Below are 13,462 nucleotides of genomic sequence, written 5' to 3'. Positions count from 1 at the left end.
AAAGTCTTCTTCCTATACTCTAATTTTAATTCTTTCGGATTACATACTACATATTTTTTGGAGCACTTTTGAACCAAGCACCGGAGTACCACTGGAAATCATGTGGGTAGTGTCGAGACCACATACAAACCAAGCTTCAAAAGGCAACTTTTACAACATTAAAAAACATGTTTAGATCCTGATTAAAACAGATTGCGTCTGAGTAGCTCATTTTTCTGTCAGCACACACTGTTCAGTTTTTTTCCCAGTGATTTAGAAGATAATAAGAACAAAAGTTTGCCCAGTCAGAGGTACCTCACCTTACTTGAAGGTCTGGTACTCTGTAACTGTAAGTAAGGAGACTCGAAGCCCATCTCTTGAGTTTCCAAAGTGGCACTGGCTGACGATCGGCTTTATTACTCTGTGTCAGAAACAGACAGGTGATGTCATAGAGACCATGTCCATTACCAGCCTATTGGAATGACACACAACAAATACTGTAGGGACTGGGAATGGATTTAAGGCCAAGCGAACAATGATTTTCCCATCCAAGTTGATCATGTCATGAGTTGATAATAGACTCAAAATTTTAATTGGCTATATGCTCTACCTGATAGCTAACTTGTAGCTAATCCCAGGTGATAACAATACTGCAAACAGAAGAGGGTTACTGAAGTTCCTTGAGTTTCTGAATCACTCTAAGGTAGGTTTCCAAATTACTTTCTGGCACATTAGTGTTTCCATCTTGTAGAATCAAGTGGACCTAAGCACATCGCCTTTTTATATGAGGTGTTGGCTCAGGTAATCAAGCTAAACCATGATGTCACCTTTTGCTAGTGTCACCAATTTTATAACCAGGGAAACACACACAATAAGTGCTCCCACCACCATTCCTATGTTTGTTGTCAGAAGTATCACCTCTACTCAAAAGAGTCCATCGAAATGCAAAAGACACGGAAGTATGTGGATAGTGATGGTTATATTGTTTAAAATGGATATGTCAAAGAGAAAGCAGCCTCTTCATTTAACCTTTTGAAATAAATACATCATACTGTATGTCAAAGAGAATAAGGGGAGAGGGGCATGTTAGGTCCTGTTTAAAGTGGGATTAAGTTCCTTTTTTCACAGTCTTTCCACTCTACTTCAAACCCTGTGATCAGGTCAGAGGTTACTCAGCAATTGTAAAGGTTGGCTGCATCATATTTCACAAGTTAACTGTTGCTCAAATCACAGACTCTTTTGAGAAATATTCATGGCTCGTAAAGTTTCCTTTCTTTTGATAAATGACGGCATCAACATACAACTGAAATGAAAGGATATTGTGCAGGCTGTCATGTTAGGTTACAGAGCCTCATGTAAATTATATTCTCAGAGCTAATGAGAGAGTTGGAAAAATTTGGATAACAAGAGTGTATCGTGTGTCTTGATTTATTCAACGACACAAAATTCTGATGGAGAAATGTCAGTTTCTTTTTGCACAACAGTGCTGTGCCAGTGTGCTATAGAAGCATTTGAGTGTTACTCTGAAAGAAACCCATGAGATAACTGAGAGGATTTGGTTTGTGAGGTGAGAAGAAACGATTAGAGTGAGAAAGTAAAGACTAGAAAAAAAGCTCTCAACTTTACGTCTCTCTTACAGACAGGAGTGATGATGAATAGTTTGACAGTATCGTCAAAAAGCTCCTGCCAAATCAAGACGTATACATCGTTTGACTTTTTACCCAGTTAAACACAGACATACTCTGGCTTCACCTGTGTTATGACAAACATACCATCGAAGGGGAGATGTACACAAAGAGAGGTGATAAGAGATTACATGAACAATGAGGATGAAGCCCCCTCCTCGACACTGGGCTTCTCTGTCTACTGACAAACCGGCATCTCAAGCGGCTGGAACAGGTAAAGCCAGCACAGTGACTCAGCATTGGGCACTGGGATGTGACCCAGATCCACCACTGCTGTGCATTTCTGATGGAGAAGTGTCAGGGCAGCACCCCACCATCACTCCAAACTAACACTGACACTCTGAGACAGGAAGAAGAGGAAGAAACAGCTTCCCTGGCACTACTTAGCAAGACAGCCAACTCAGCTGATGCTCAAGGGAAAGTGGAGAGGAAGAGAGACGGGAGGACAGCTGCACTGTGTGTGTGTGTGTGTGTGTGTGTGTGTGTGTGTGTGTGTGTGTGTGTGTGTGTGTGTGTGTGTGTGTGTGTGTGTGTGTGTGTGTGTGTGTGTGTGTGTGTGTAAAGTGGTAACCTCCTGGAAAGGTCCCCTATAAGTCCCTTTCCCAAAGATAACAATGAGTTATCCCTCATAATTTTGCTGTACAGCTACAAGCACAAGCTGCTGACTTTCCCCTGACCCTTGCTGCATTGCTTATGAAACATGAAAGCTTAAGGAGAATGATAAGATTACAGGCATGCAATGGTCTGCAACACAATACACACGGCGCATACATTGCTGTAGGCACAATAAATTTGTTCACACTTATACGAGATTACAGCCCATGGGCCTTCTCAGCTGTTAATAAAATCTTAAAGAAGAAAACTCTGTAAACAATGAGCTTTATTCAGAAGAGAGGAACCAGCCCGCTGCAGAACATGGAATGTAAAACACTCCTTGAGATGAGACGTCCTGTGTTGTTCTTCAAAGCGTGTCTGCAAGAGGGGAAGGGGTGACAAGGGGGAGAGGAGGGAGGAGTCAAGCTGGGGAGTGGGGGCGGACAGAGGCAGAAGAAGGCAGAGGTGAATGAAGAATTCAAGGTTTTTTTTTCAAGGACTGTTTCGTTGGATGTACACAACTATTGAGGCGCTGGATAGTTAGTTGTCAGCTGGCTGGTTAGTAACCTTAGGATACAGCTTTGTCTGTTTAATTTTGTAAAATTTCATGGGTGTCTACAACGTGTCATGTCTGTGTTTTCTAGATTTATGTTTCTCCTTATCTTAACTTGACCCCAACCTGCTAACCCTAATGCTTAACCATTATCCAAATAAGGTTTTGGAAAAGCCACAGCAGGTAGCTGTGTAGAAAATGTTGTTATTATTAAGAAAACATTACTGGATTAGAAATGCTTGTGGGAAAACACACAGTTCAAGTAGTATATTTACTTTTTGATCTTTGGCTTAACATTAAGACATGGAAAAGTAGGGTGACAGTAAGTTGGAGTCTACTGGGAAGTTATAAACCAACACTAAACTGGTTTGTTTATTTATTTATTTATTCATTCATTCATTCATTCATTCATTCATTCATTCATTCATTCATTCATTCATTCATTCATTCATTCATTCATTCATTTATGGAACCTATTCCAATGTTTTTTGGCCAGAGAGAGAGTGCTCCAGGTGAATGACCTGTGAAACATGTATTATCAAAGAGTGTTAGAAAGACAAGGCAGCAGACTTATTTACCAAACTTGAAGGCATAGCTAGAACCTACCTGTGAGGTCTGGTACTCAATGACTACCAGGAGTGTGAGAAGATCTTTTGACTGTGAAGCGTGCCAGTATTCTTTCGTTAAAATGATAAGCTGTCAGGTGAGATAAGTAAGTAACTCAGGTTCTTCCTGCATACCAAACTATGAGGTGGTAGCCAGATTTCTGTACCATTTTTGTTTCCTGTCTTCACTTACCACCATGTTTACTTTCCCACTGTTCCCCTGTTCCCCTTATTGTTGGAGTGTAATATGGTCTTGGTTACATTGAGTTGGTGTGTTATTGAAGAGCCCCAAAATGCAAAAGTATGTTAGAAAAATACATTTTGGTAATAAAAGGATAAAAACAAAGTATATAAAAAAAAAGATTATTGGTACCGTTAGGTCATATATGCAGCTTTACATATCAATAACTGTATTCCAGACATGGGACTGGTGTTTTAAAAAAGAGGTATCAAAGAGGGGAAACTCAGAAAAGTACGTTTTCAACCGGACTGACAGCGAATCCCTCTGCTATGTGTAAACCAGATGAGTCATAGGTTTCTGTAAGATAAGAGTACTGTTTGGGGAAGAGGAAAACTTCACACTGTTTCTTTTGTGTGGATGATGCGTGGATGATGACACTTTCACAGTGTTTCATCATTGTTTGTAGTCTTTACTGAATTTGCTGGTTTATACTTAGAAAGGAAGTGGGGTTTATTATAGGATGATGACCAGTTCAAACATTTCAAAATGGAACTGCAATGTTTTTTGTGTTTGTTTTACTATTTTGTGACTTTCTTCTGAATGGACTTGGAACTATTTATTTCATCATTTATGTTTTTAAAGTCAATTATTGTGGCATCAGCTTTATTGATTGAACAAATGAAGAGACAGGAAATGTTTGGAGAGGAGGGAACACCTGCAACAATCGGCAGTCCACGGGGAGTCAAACCAACTACTACAAGGACTATTACCACTGCACATATGATGCATACTTAAACTGCTAAATCAGGCAAACTCCTTATTTTTCTTTCAGCTCTGAAACATACTCTCATGGTGAGCTGAGAGTAACTCTACAGTTAATGCTTGCCATCTATACCATTTTCAGAATCAGAAATACTTTATTGATCCCTGAGGGGAAATTACATTTCAGTTTCATCCCTTCCAAGAACATAGAAGGACAGTGACAGTGACATGGGGAGTACAGGAATGGGGAAACTGTGGGAGCTGCCAGCGTGCCCAGTGCCTCCGTTATAATAGATATTAAATTAAAACGAGAGGGAGGAGAGGGGGAAAAATAAATTCCAGACTATGCTCCCAAAGCTCCCAAAAATTTGAAGACTTGCACAAATGTCACAGTACAGACACTGGGGGCGCGCACGCAGCCTCACTTGGGTGCGTCCAAACATCAGTTTCTAACTTTGTTAATGTTTCACTGAGTGCTTCTAGAGGCCTGGAGTAGTGCCTTCACCATGCCTGTTGAGCATTTTAGTGTTGCACATGTTTTCTGTTTGTGTTTTTGGATTTGCATTGAGTGTTTGCTATTGTTGCAGTTTTTCAGCTTAATGCCACAGGTTTCTCCTTTTGCTTCATCTGATCTAGATTTTTGGATACATTTTAGAAGTTGCATCGTTTAAAAATTTGCAGCACGTCATGAACATTTTCAGCATTTGCTGATTGGTCAATCTTGTTGACCATTATGTAACATAACAAATCAGCCAAGATAAAATATCAAGGTTTTTTTTTTTTTTTTATCTTTTTTTTTTTGCCTTAAATATGCTTGTATCTTGAAAGAGAAAGAGCTAACACTGCATAGAGAAGTATCAAGGTAGCTGTTGCATCAGCAGCTCAGACTCGCCAACAGCAGTGTATTTATGTGTGTGTGTGTTTTTTTTATCTCTATCTTGTGTTTCTTGATTTTGCATATTAACAGAAAAGATTTGGGCTGGAAAAAAAAACAAAAAACGAACTGCTATGTGTGTGTGTGTCTGCATTAGATAATATTCTTACAGCCTCAGACAGCTTTCTCCAGCGCTCTGCCAGGCCTTGGTCCCCCAACATGGCACTTCTCTTGAATCTGATTGCTGCACACACCCCCTGCTGTCTAACGAGAGGATTAGACACCACATACTTGTTACAACGTCCTGTTGAAGTGACTCCTTCCTTTTTTCACCTTGTCTCTCCCTATCTCCCCTTCTCTCTGCCTCTCTTCCTCCTCCTCCCTTTTTTCAGGCTTGCTGCTGCGTTTAAGGATCTCTGTGGTTTCATGGAGTATCTCCTGGCCTGCTGACACATGCAGTGCACAAACATTCACGCACGCGCAAATACAACCTCTAAACGCCTACATACACCCACACATGAGGGCTCATAAACGCACAGACGAAAAACCCTCGACTACACACAGCAGAAACAATGTTTCTGCTCAAAGTGTTTTGGTTTAAACAGCCCACAGTAAATGGAGGGGCCTCTGTTTCTTACTCACAAGATGACTGTTCCCTATAGTCTGCTTTGTGTGTGTAAGTGTGAGGAATTGTGTGGCACATAGAGAAGGATCTGAGGATGACCATCTTCCCAGAGTATTGATAAAAGATATAAAGCTGAATCAGAACTGCCAGTATAATTACAGGCAGGAATCTGAAGAATGCTGTGATCTGAACTAAGCCTGACACCACGTATAGGGCCCCATGCAGCTGATTTACCCACTACTGGGGTGTGTGCATGTGTGTGTATGTGTGTTTTGGGAGAATTTGACCCTGGTGTTAAGGGTACCATTAGTTGTAAATGACACATTCTCCATAGTTTCCCAGGTTTGTGTATCTTAATTTTCTTTGTTCTTTTGCCTGATTAAGTGGATGTTTATAGTCTGATCCTGCAGTAGTGGACTCTGAAATACCTTTGTAACCCACTTTCACAGAGCTCCAGGTTGTGTGTTCATGTGTTTCTGAGGTTTACCATATACAGCCTGGGGTGAGCTGTGCCCTCCTGCATCCAGAACAGAAAGAGGCCATGTCACTTATCTGAGGAATTCACCCTGAACATCTCCCCTTCATAAACACTCCCCTGTGGAGCACATCCCTCTCTCATCCCTCTCACACTCTTTCTTTTTCACATGCACACACTCCTGCTGATCCACGTCCACTGATTTTCTGTATGAAAAAACAGAAAACGAAGTATAAACAAAAAAGGTGTTTAACAATATCCATCATGCAAATGTCTCACGGTTCACAAACAACACCTGGAACTCCTACCATCAGCTCACATTACTGACATACTTCTCCGTCTTTGTGTTTTCAGTGTCATGGCTTCACCAAACAGGTGGTCCTCATTAATTTTCATCTTGAGAAATGAGCTGAGACAAAGAGCAACACATGCAAGAGCCTCTCATAAAGTATTTCATGTTGTTTAAGATTTTTTTTAATGCTCAGTGTTGCGAATCATAAAAGAAGACATCAGACGTGCAGAGATTCCCCAGAGATCAGATCAAAACTTCTTCCTCTGCGTGACACTTCCCCCTTTGTCTCTGGATTCACAGGTTGGGAAATGATTTATCTTTCCAGCTCACAGATCTCTGTATCTAACCAAAAGAAAAAAAAAGACAACAGCAACAACTACATAGTGTTTAGTTGAAGAATGGAATTCTGGCTTCCTCGTTTCTCACTGATCTCAGCGATGAGAAGAATGTCAGAGTACGACGACAGAGATAAGAATGGCACCTGGAGAATGTGCTTTGCAGCACGTTCATGTACCTCTGAAGTAAATGTTATGCTAGAGTGAGCAAACACTCTTACATACAGCACTGTGGCAGATATTCATGAGCAAAGCCCTGCTAAAGGCAGGTAGATAGGCATTGATTATGTACATCTGTAAACTGTGACTTCTTGTGGAAAAAATGGGATTAAATTAAGTTGGTCATTTAGATTAGCCGCATGCATATCAGAGTTACAGGGCTGTTAGTGTTTAATGTTCATCTCCTGTAACTGTGTACACTAAGTAAACTCACAGGGCCCCATTTTGTATTAGGCACTGACATGTGTGTGCTTCTGAGTGTGTATTTTAGGAGTGTAATGTGACACCCAGGTCCCACATGGGGGACTGATTCTCAGACCCCCATCTGGAGATGCCGACTTCCAGACTGTCTAAAGGCCTGGCTGCTAATAGAGTCTGAATCCAGGGAAAAGGAAGTCTGATATGCACAGACAATAGGCCAATTAACCATATACCTTTTTCTTTTGGAAAATAGCTTAAAGTATATATTTGAAGTACGTCGTAATAGTTTATAGTTTACAGTGTTTTGTTTGCCAGAAATAAGTGATTGATGCTAGATTAGTCAGGGTTTAAAATATGATACAGAGGTCTGCTCATAATTAGCTGGCCAAAACTGCATTGTTGCTCTTCAAATGGTCCCGTGGCAGTAGCCTGTATCAAGCTATCTGCAAATGTTTATGAATTCTAATTACAGCCTGACAGGTGTGCTAGCTTAGCCTTTCCAGCTCGGACCAGAAATAATCACGTTTTAATGAAGTCATACAATGCATAGAGGATGTGAAGTAGAGTGTTGTTAATGACAAACAATAAAGTAACTAGGCAGTATGCAGTTCATGTGCTACTGTTAGAGTGTAGTGGGTAGCACATTGTATTATAATTTGTTCCACATAGCCCAATTATTTTATGAGTAGCTATAACACCACGAGGCATTTCTCTAGTGTTTATCACCCTATTCATAAGGACTTTAGTAACTCATGTACCTGTTTTGACTTATTTTAAGCAAAAATGTGATATTTAAAGATATTACAAGACTAAAATGATGCCTGGATTGCTTTTAAATAGTACAAATTGGTCTATAGGACCTCAGTTTTCTTTGTTGAAAACAGCTAGACGCATAAACATGTTTTCCTGCCCATGTTCTAACTTTTTCTAAATTCCAACAAACTCTAACAAGATAATGCAGTGACATTACATCATTGCTATCTCACATGGCCTGCTATCAGATATGTTGTGCAATTGTTGCTTGTCATATCACAAACAAACACAAACACACATGTTTAGGTTGTGTGGACGAGTTGTCAGCATGTTTCTCAGCTTTCTTTATCGTCTGTTATGTCTGCTTATTCCCCATCTGCTGCATATCTGTTAAAAGTTGATCAGAAATAGGCATGTGTCAGATTGTGCTGTCTGTTCGTCATAATGTTTGTGCCCTTTCAGCTCAGCTCCAGTTGAGCCACAAACAACCGCATCTGTCAAAGCATTGAAAACCAACAATATTTAAATGACATAAAACTACAAAAATGGGTGTTAATTGTAGAGATATAAAACTTTTGGCATCTCCACACAAAGATTTTATTTGTCAACAACTGCAGCTTGAGCATCTAACCACACAGTATCTGTGAGTTTGAGCTGCTGTTCTGGGAAAGCAGCACAGACACACCATTACTTGCTTTGCCTTGTTTGCTTATTTGTGTGCTCGTGTGCAGAAAGGTGTACTTGTCTTTAAATACCTTCCAGGTTTGACTTATACCTTTATCAGCTCCTGTATAAATGGATGGGCCACTAACTGGCCTGTATGTCTGTGTGTGTTACATAAACTCATTAACTATGCATCTGGAAAGCATATAACCATTAAGGCCTGGCAGCTCCACCCCCAGAGGGTCAGTGGTTTAGACTGCACTGCTGTGAAGTTTACATATAACAGACCTTATGTTTGCATTGAAATAAGACATAACATTGTTTATTACCCAGTAATAATTCTTTATAGCTGAAACTATTCAGTGGATTTTTCCCTTTGTTTTTTTCCTTCTGTCTTTGGTATAAATAGTTTTGCAGTCTGATGTAGCTGTCTTTACATCATAAGGACAAGAAAACCAAACTGTTGCAGATGCATTGTTCATGTTCTTCCTTCATTTCAAACATAGTCTGTATGTATTGTACATTCCTCAGTCACAGCTACATCTGTTTGTAGGAAGAATAGAGAGGCCCTCAGCAGACCCCTGAGAGGTCTAAAGTATGCCGGCCTCCTGCAGTCTCCCGGCAAACACACAGAATACTCCGCCTTGCTGTGGCAGGCCGGTTTTAATTCAGCCTGGGCCTCATGAGGAGGTGAAGCACTTGGACATCAGCCAGGCAAATGTCTCAAACTTACAGCCATGAGCCATCAGATGACATTGCCTTCAACCTCAGGAAGTCTTTGCCTAACACTGCCTTTAGTTTGTCGCTGAACAGTCCATGATGTGTTTGTTAAACGCAACTTGTTATGCAGTGACAGGCTGGGATATTGAGGCTCATATTCTTTGTCCTTGAGGGAGATATGACCACCAATCTGCCATCCTAACTATGCAGTTTCCTTCATTACCTTAAGATGACTCATCCAGCCTCCCTCCCCCTCTTCTTCTCCTTTTATTGCTTGGAGCTCCCAGGGAGAATCAGTGCTGGCAGCATGGCCCTTCAGCAGGCCGTGCTTCTGATTTACTGATTGATTTTAGCATTAACGACCAGCCCCTCCTTCCACCGACCCCTAACACACATACACGCATGCACACACACACAAAAGTGGACACACACGTATCCATTGTCAGGCTCCTCCTGGCGCTTACAGATAAAGAAGCTACAAACTGAGCTCAAAGGCTGAAATCTGAAAGGAAAGAGGAGGCAGAGTAGAACTGTGAGCATGGATGTGCAAAAAGATGGATTCCAAGCTCGGTCCTATTTTCAGTCCAACAACCTTGAAAAACAAATTTTTACACTCAACCTTGAAATCATAGATGAGTTCATGAAATCAATGTTTTCACTTTGATTGTGGTATGATGCCTTGCAGGTGTTCTGTTTTGGTTCACCCTTAACGCCCACAGTTTAGTTTTTTAGCCTCAGCAGGCAGCTGTTTTCAAAAAACATAAAAAAAGGAAAAAGACAAACTCTACAACAGACAGTAAACTACCTGTCAGCACCACATATACAGTTAGAAAAAGCATGTGAACATATTTTTAACTGCTAAAGAGCCAAATGTTGCCTTCAGGAAATCCCTCTGGAGAGAATTTTAGACCTGCTTACATAAAAGGTGATGATAAAGCTATATTGTGCTTACAAGTTGTTTCTGCTGCCCCCCTGTGGCCAAAAAGAAAAGAAAAAAAACGTTTTCAAAGATCACAAGCGAGTAACAGAAACCTTTGAGAGTAATCCAGAAGCCAATTCCTTTCCCTAGGATAGAAAACTTGGAGTTACTTCTCTGGAGTAAAACTTTTATAATTTCTAGTGTACACAGAAATCTTTCTATTGTAGATACTTGCTCTATCAAAAGCAGTAGCTTTTAGCTGTTGTATGACTTTCATACACCTGTCAACTTATTTACCTGCATGCTTGCTTCACTCTTACGTGAAAGCTAATTACTCTCTAGCAAAAGCCTATTTAAATGTTATTATATTCACCAAAACATTCACTTTTTGGTCTGACTCTGCGATTGATTGCATTAACAAAACAGATAAATCAGCACAGAGTGAAGGACTGAAGAGCTGATCAATTGGGAAGTTCAGCCTCATGTCTTTCATCATCTTCAAATTAGCGTTTAATTAGAAAATAGAAACCACATGCAAACAAACCTCCTCAGGAACCAGCTGCTGACTGACACATGACAGGCAAAGACTCTTCCAGTTACATAATGTAGACACAGTGCTCAAAGTGAGTCAACCTTCTTTCATGTCACAGGGGTATGTTTGCTATATTTTGGCACAGCTCCTGTTCTGAAAATAATGTAATGATTTTATTGATAATAGTTGCTGAGATCATTTCAGCTTAGTTGGTTACTCTTAATGCACAAAGATTTTTTTTTATTTATTTTTATTTTTTTGCAGCAGTTGTATTGATTCTGGTAACCAATATAACAAAAACTCCACCTCTGTCAAGCACGATTTACACAAGCCATTAAAGTGCCATGCATTAGGTCTCTGTACTGCTAAAATGATTTGTCCTTTAAAGGGTTAAGCTATGCATAACATCGTGCTCGATTTCTAATTTTTTTAACTTATTAAAAATATAAAAAGTAATAATAGTAGTATCAGTAATAACAATGTAGAAGCATGCATGAGTAGTGAGCATTGAAAGAGCAGATCACATCAGCTGATCGACTGTTTATCATCTCGACCGGTTTTACTACAGCAGGCCCTCCCTTAGAACTCGCTCATAAAAATAGATCCTCAAAATAAATTTAGCAAATATTTGTTCTGAAAATAAATTCCCATTATGTATCTAATTGTATCGTGTATTTGCTCAGTTACAACCTCTGTGTACACCCCATCATGCGGTGCAACTGTGAATAATATATTTTCTTCTATTTGCACGTCATGCAATGACTCTTCTTCACTCAAGTTTTTTTGACATTTTAAAATTCTGTATTAAGATCACGTTTGTGATGTTCTCCTTGTGTTCTTTTCAGAAATAACAAAGTGTACCGTTTGCTTTAAACACTTGACTTTGTTTACCGTTCAAACACACCTGTTCCCTGCGGTAATGCAGTTATGTCAGAAAGACTCCCCGGCCTGTTTGTTTACATTTTAACCCTTGTTGTCAGTAATCATACCTTGAAGAGTGTGGGTGTTAAGTGACAGAAAGACACTCCAGCTACTGTCAGTTCTTCTGTAGTATAAAGATAGAGGCAGCTCCATAACTGATGCTGTCCTGCTGTTTGTGAAATGGTCACAAGCACTCAATGTTCTATGTTAGGATGTTGACACAGCTGTATACAAATCATCTGGGCAAACTGATTAGAGTTCATCAAGTTTCATTCTTGGAGGAAAAAAAAGGGGGTGGAATGCTCCTCAGCATTAAATTAGTTTATGTATATTAAAGAACCATAAGACCATAACAAATCATGAATTAACTATCACATACCAGGGAGGATACAGCAAAAACGCTCTGTGGCAGATGATCATACATACATTAAGTGTGATGTCAGTATAAGAAACCCCTCACAGGTATTATATGAAAAAAAGGGATGAAATTACAATAACTCTTTTATTTAAGTTACATAAATGTTTAGTTAGTTTGAAAAGAAACCCTACACCCTCTATGTTGACTTTATTTAAGGGATGGACACAGACAGAACTGTGGGAAGGAAAAAAGAAATCCTGGGAGAGTTAAAACCATAACAAAGGTAACACTTGAGGAAGCACACATTCAAAAAAAAGCCCATTTCTGTAGATTTCATTTCTTGTATTTGACTTTGGTAAGGTTTTATTGCAGTTAGTGCTTAGTAGGTTGCATCCCTGTCTTTACAAAAGTAAGGCCGTTCGCTTTGGTTGAATAAACCTGGCACTGAGGCTTCATGATCATCTTAAGAAGCAGCGGGTGGACACACGCTAATCTTTTAGGCGGTGGATGAAATCTTCATTTAGGAAATGGCCAGAGCACTTCTTGGCTGCCTCCTCTATCCCTCTCAGACGAAGGGTGAGTGTGTGCCGAGTGTGTTTGTGTGTGTGAGTGTGTGTGGGACAATGTGAGACAGATCGCTGCATAGGGAGAGCTGTGGGGGATGGAGGGAGTCTGACAGGGGAAGAGATCTGCTGAGGGCAAATTTCCATTCTGCCAAAGTCTGAGAAAAAAAGAAACTTCACTCTGCTCAACAGTTACATCACAATGACCTTCATACCAGACTTCTTAAACACTGCATTTTAGACTCACTCCCTGCAAAACGTAGTGTATGCTGTATTTCAAGGCATTGCAGACAGATTGAGAAACAACACGGGTTAATGACTAACATTGCAAGTTTTTTGTTAACATCTCACAGCTGATTACGCCATGCACATTGTGTATTCAATGGTCAGCCTTCAGGAATTGCTAAACAGACAGGTATGTGAAATAAAACTGAACTTTGCTCTGCAGAAAGTTAAACATGAAATAGCGCCCTCTTGTGTTGTTTTAACCAGTGCTGCTGCATGAGTTCTGCCTGGGGGGTTGTCACATTGGAGGCCTCTGTAAGAGCTCACATGTTTCTCATCCAATATTTATTCAGGCTAAATACCTAAAAATACATAAAGCATAAAAAAAATATCTTTAACTTTAGATAGACATGACTACCCTGCAACAC

Source organism: Halichoeres trimaculatus, unplaced genomic scaffold (assembly GCF_033239565.1).
Source record: "Halichoeres trimaculatus isolate MK-OKI-2021-1 unplaced genomic scaffold, fHalTri1.1 fHalTri1_scaffold_3, whole genome shotgun sequence".
NCBI classification, from domain to species: domain Eukaryota; kingdom Metazoa; phylum Chordata; class Actinopteri; order Labriformes; family Labridae; genus Halichoeres; species Halichoeres trimaculatus.
This window is presented reverse-complemented; position numbering follows the sequence as displayed.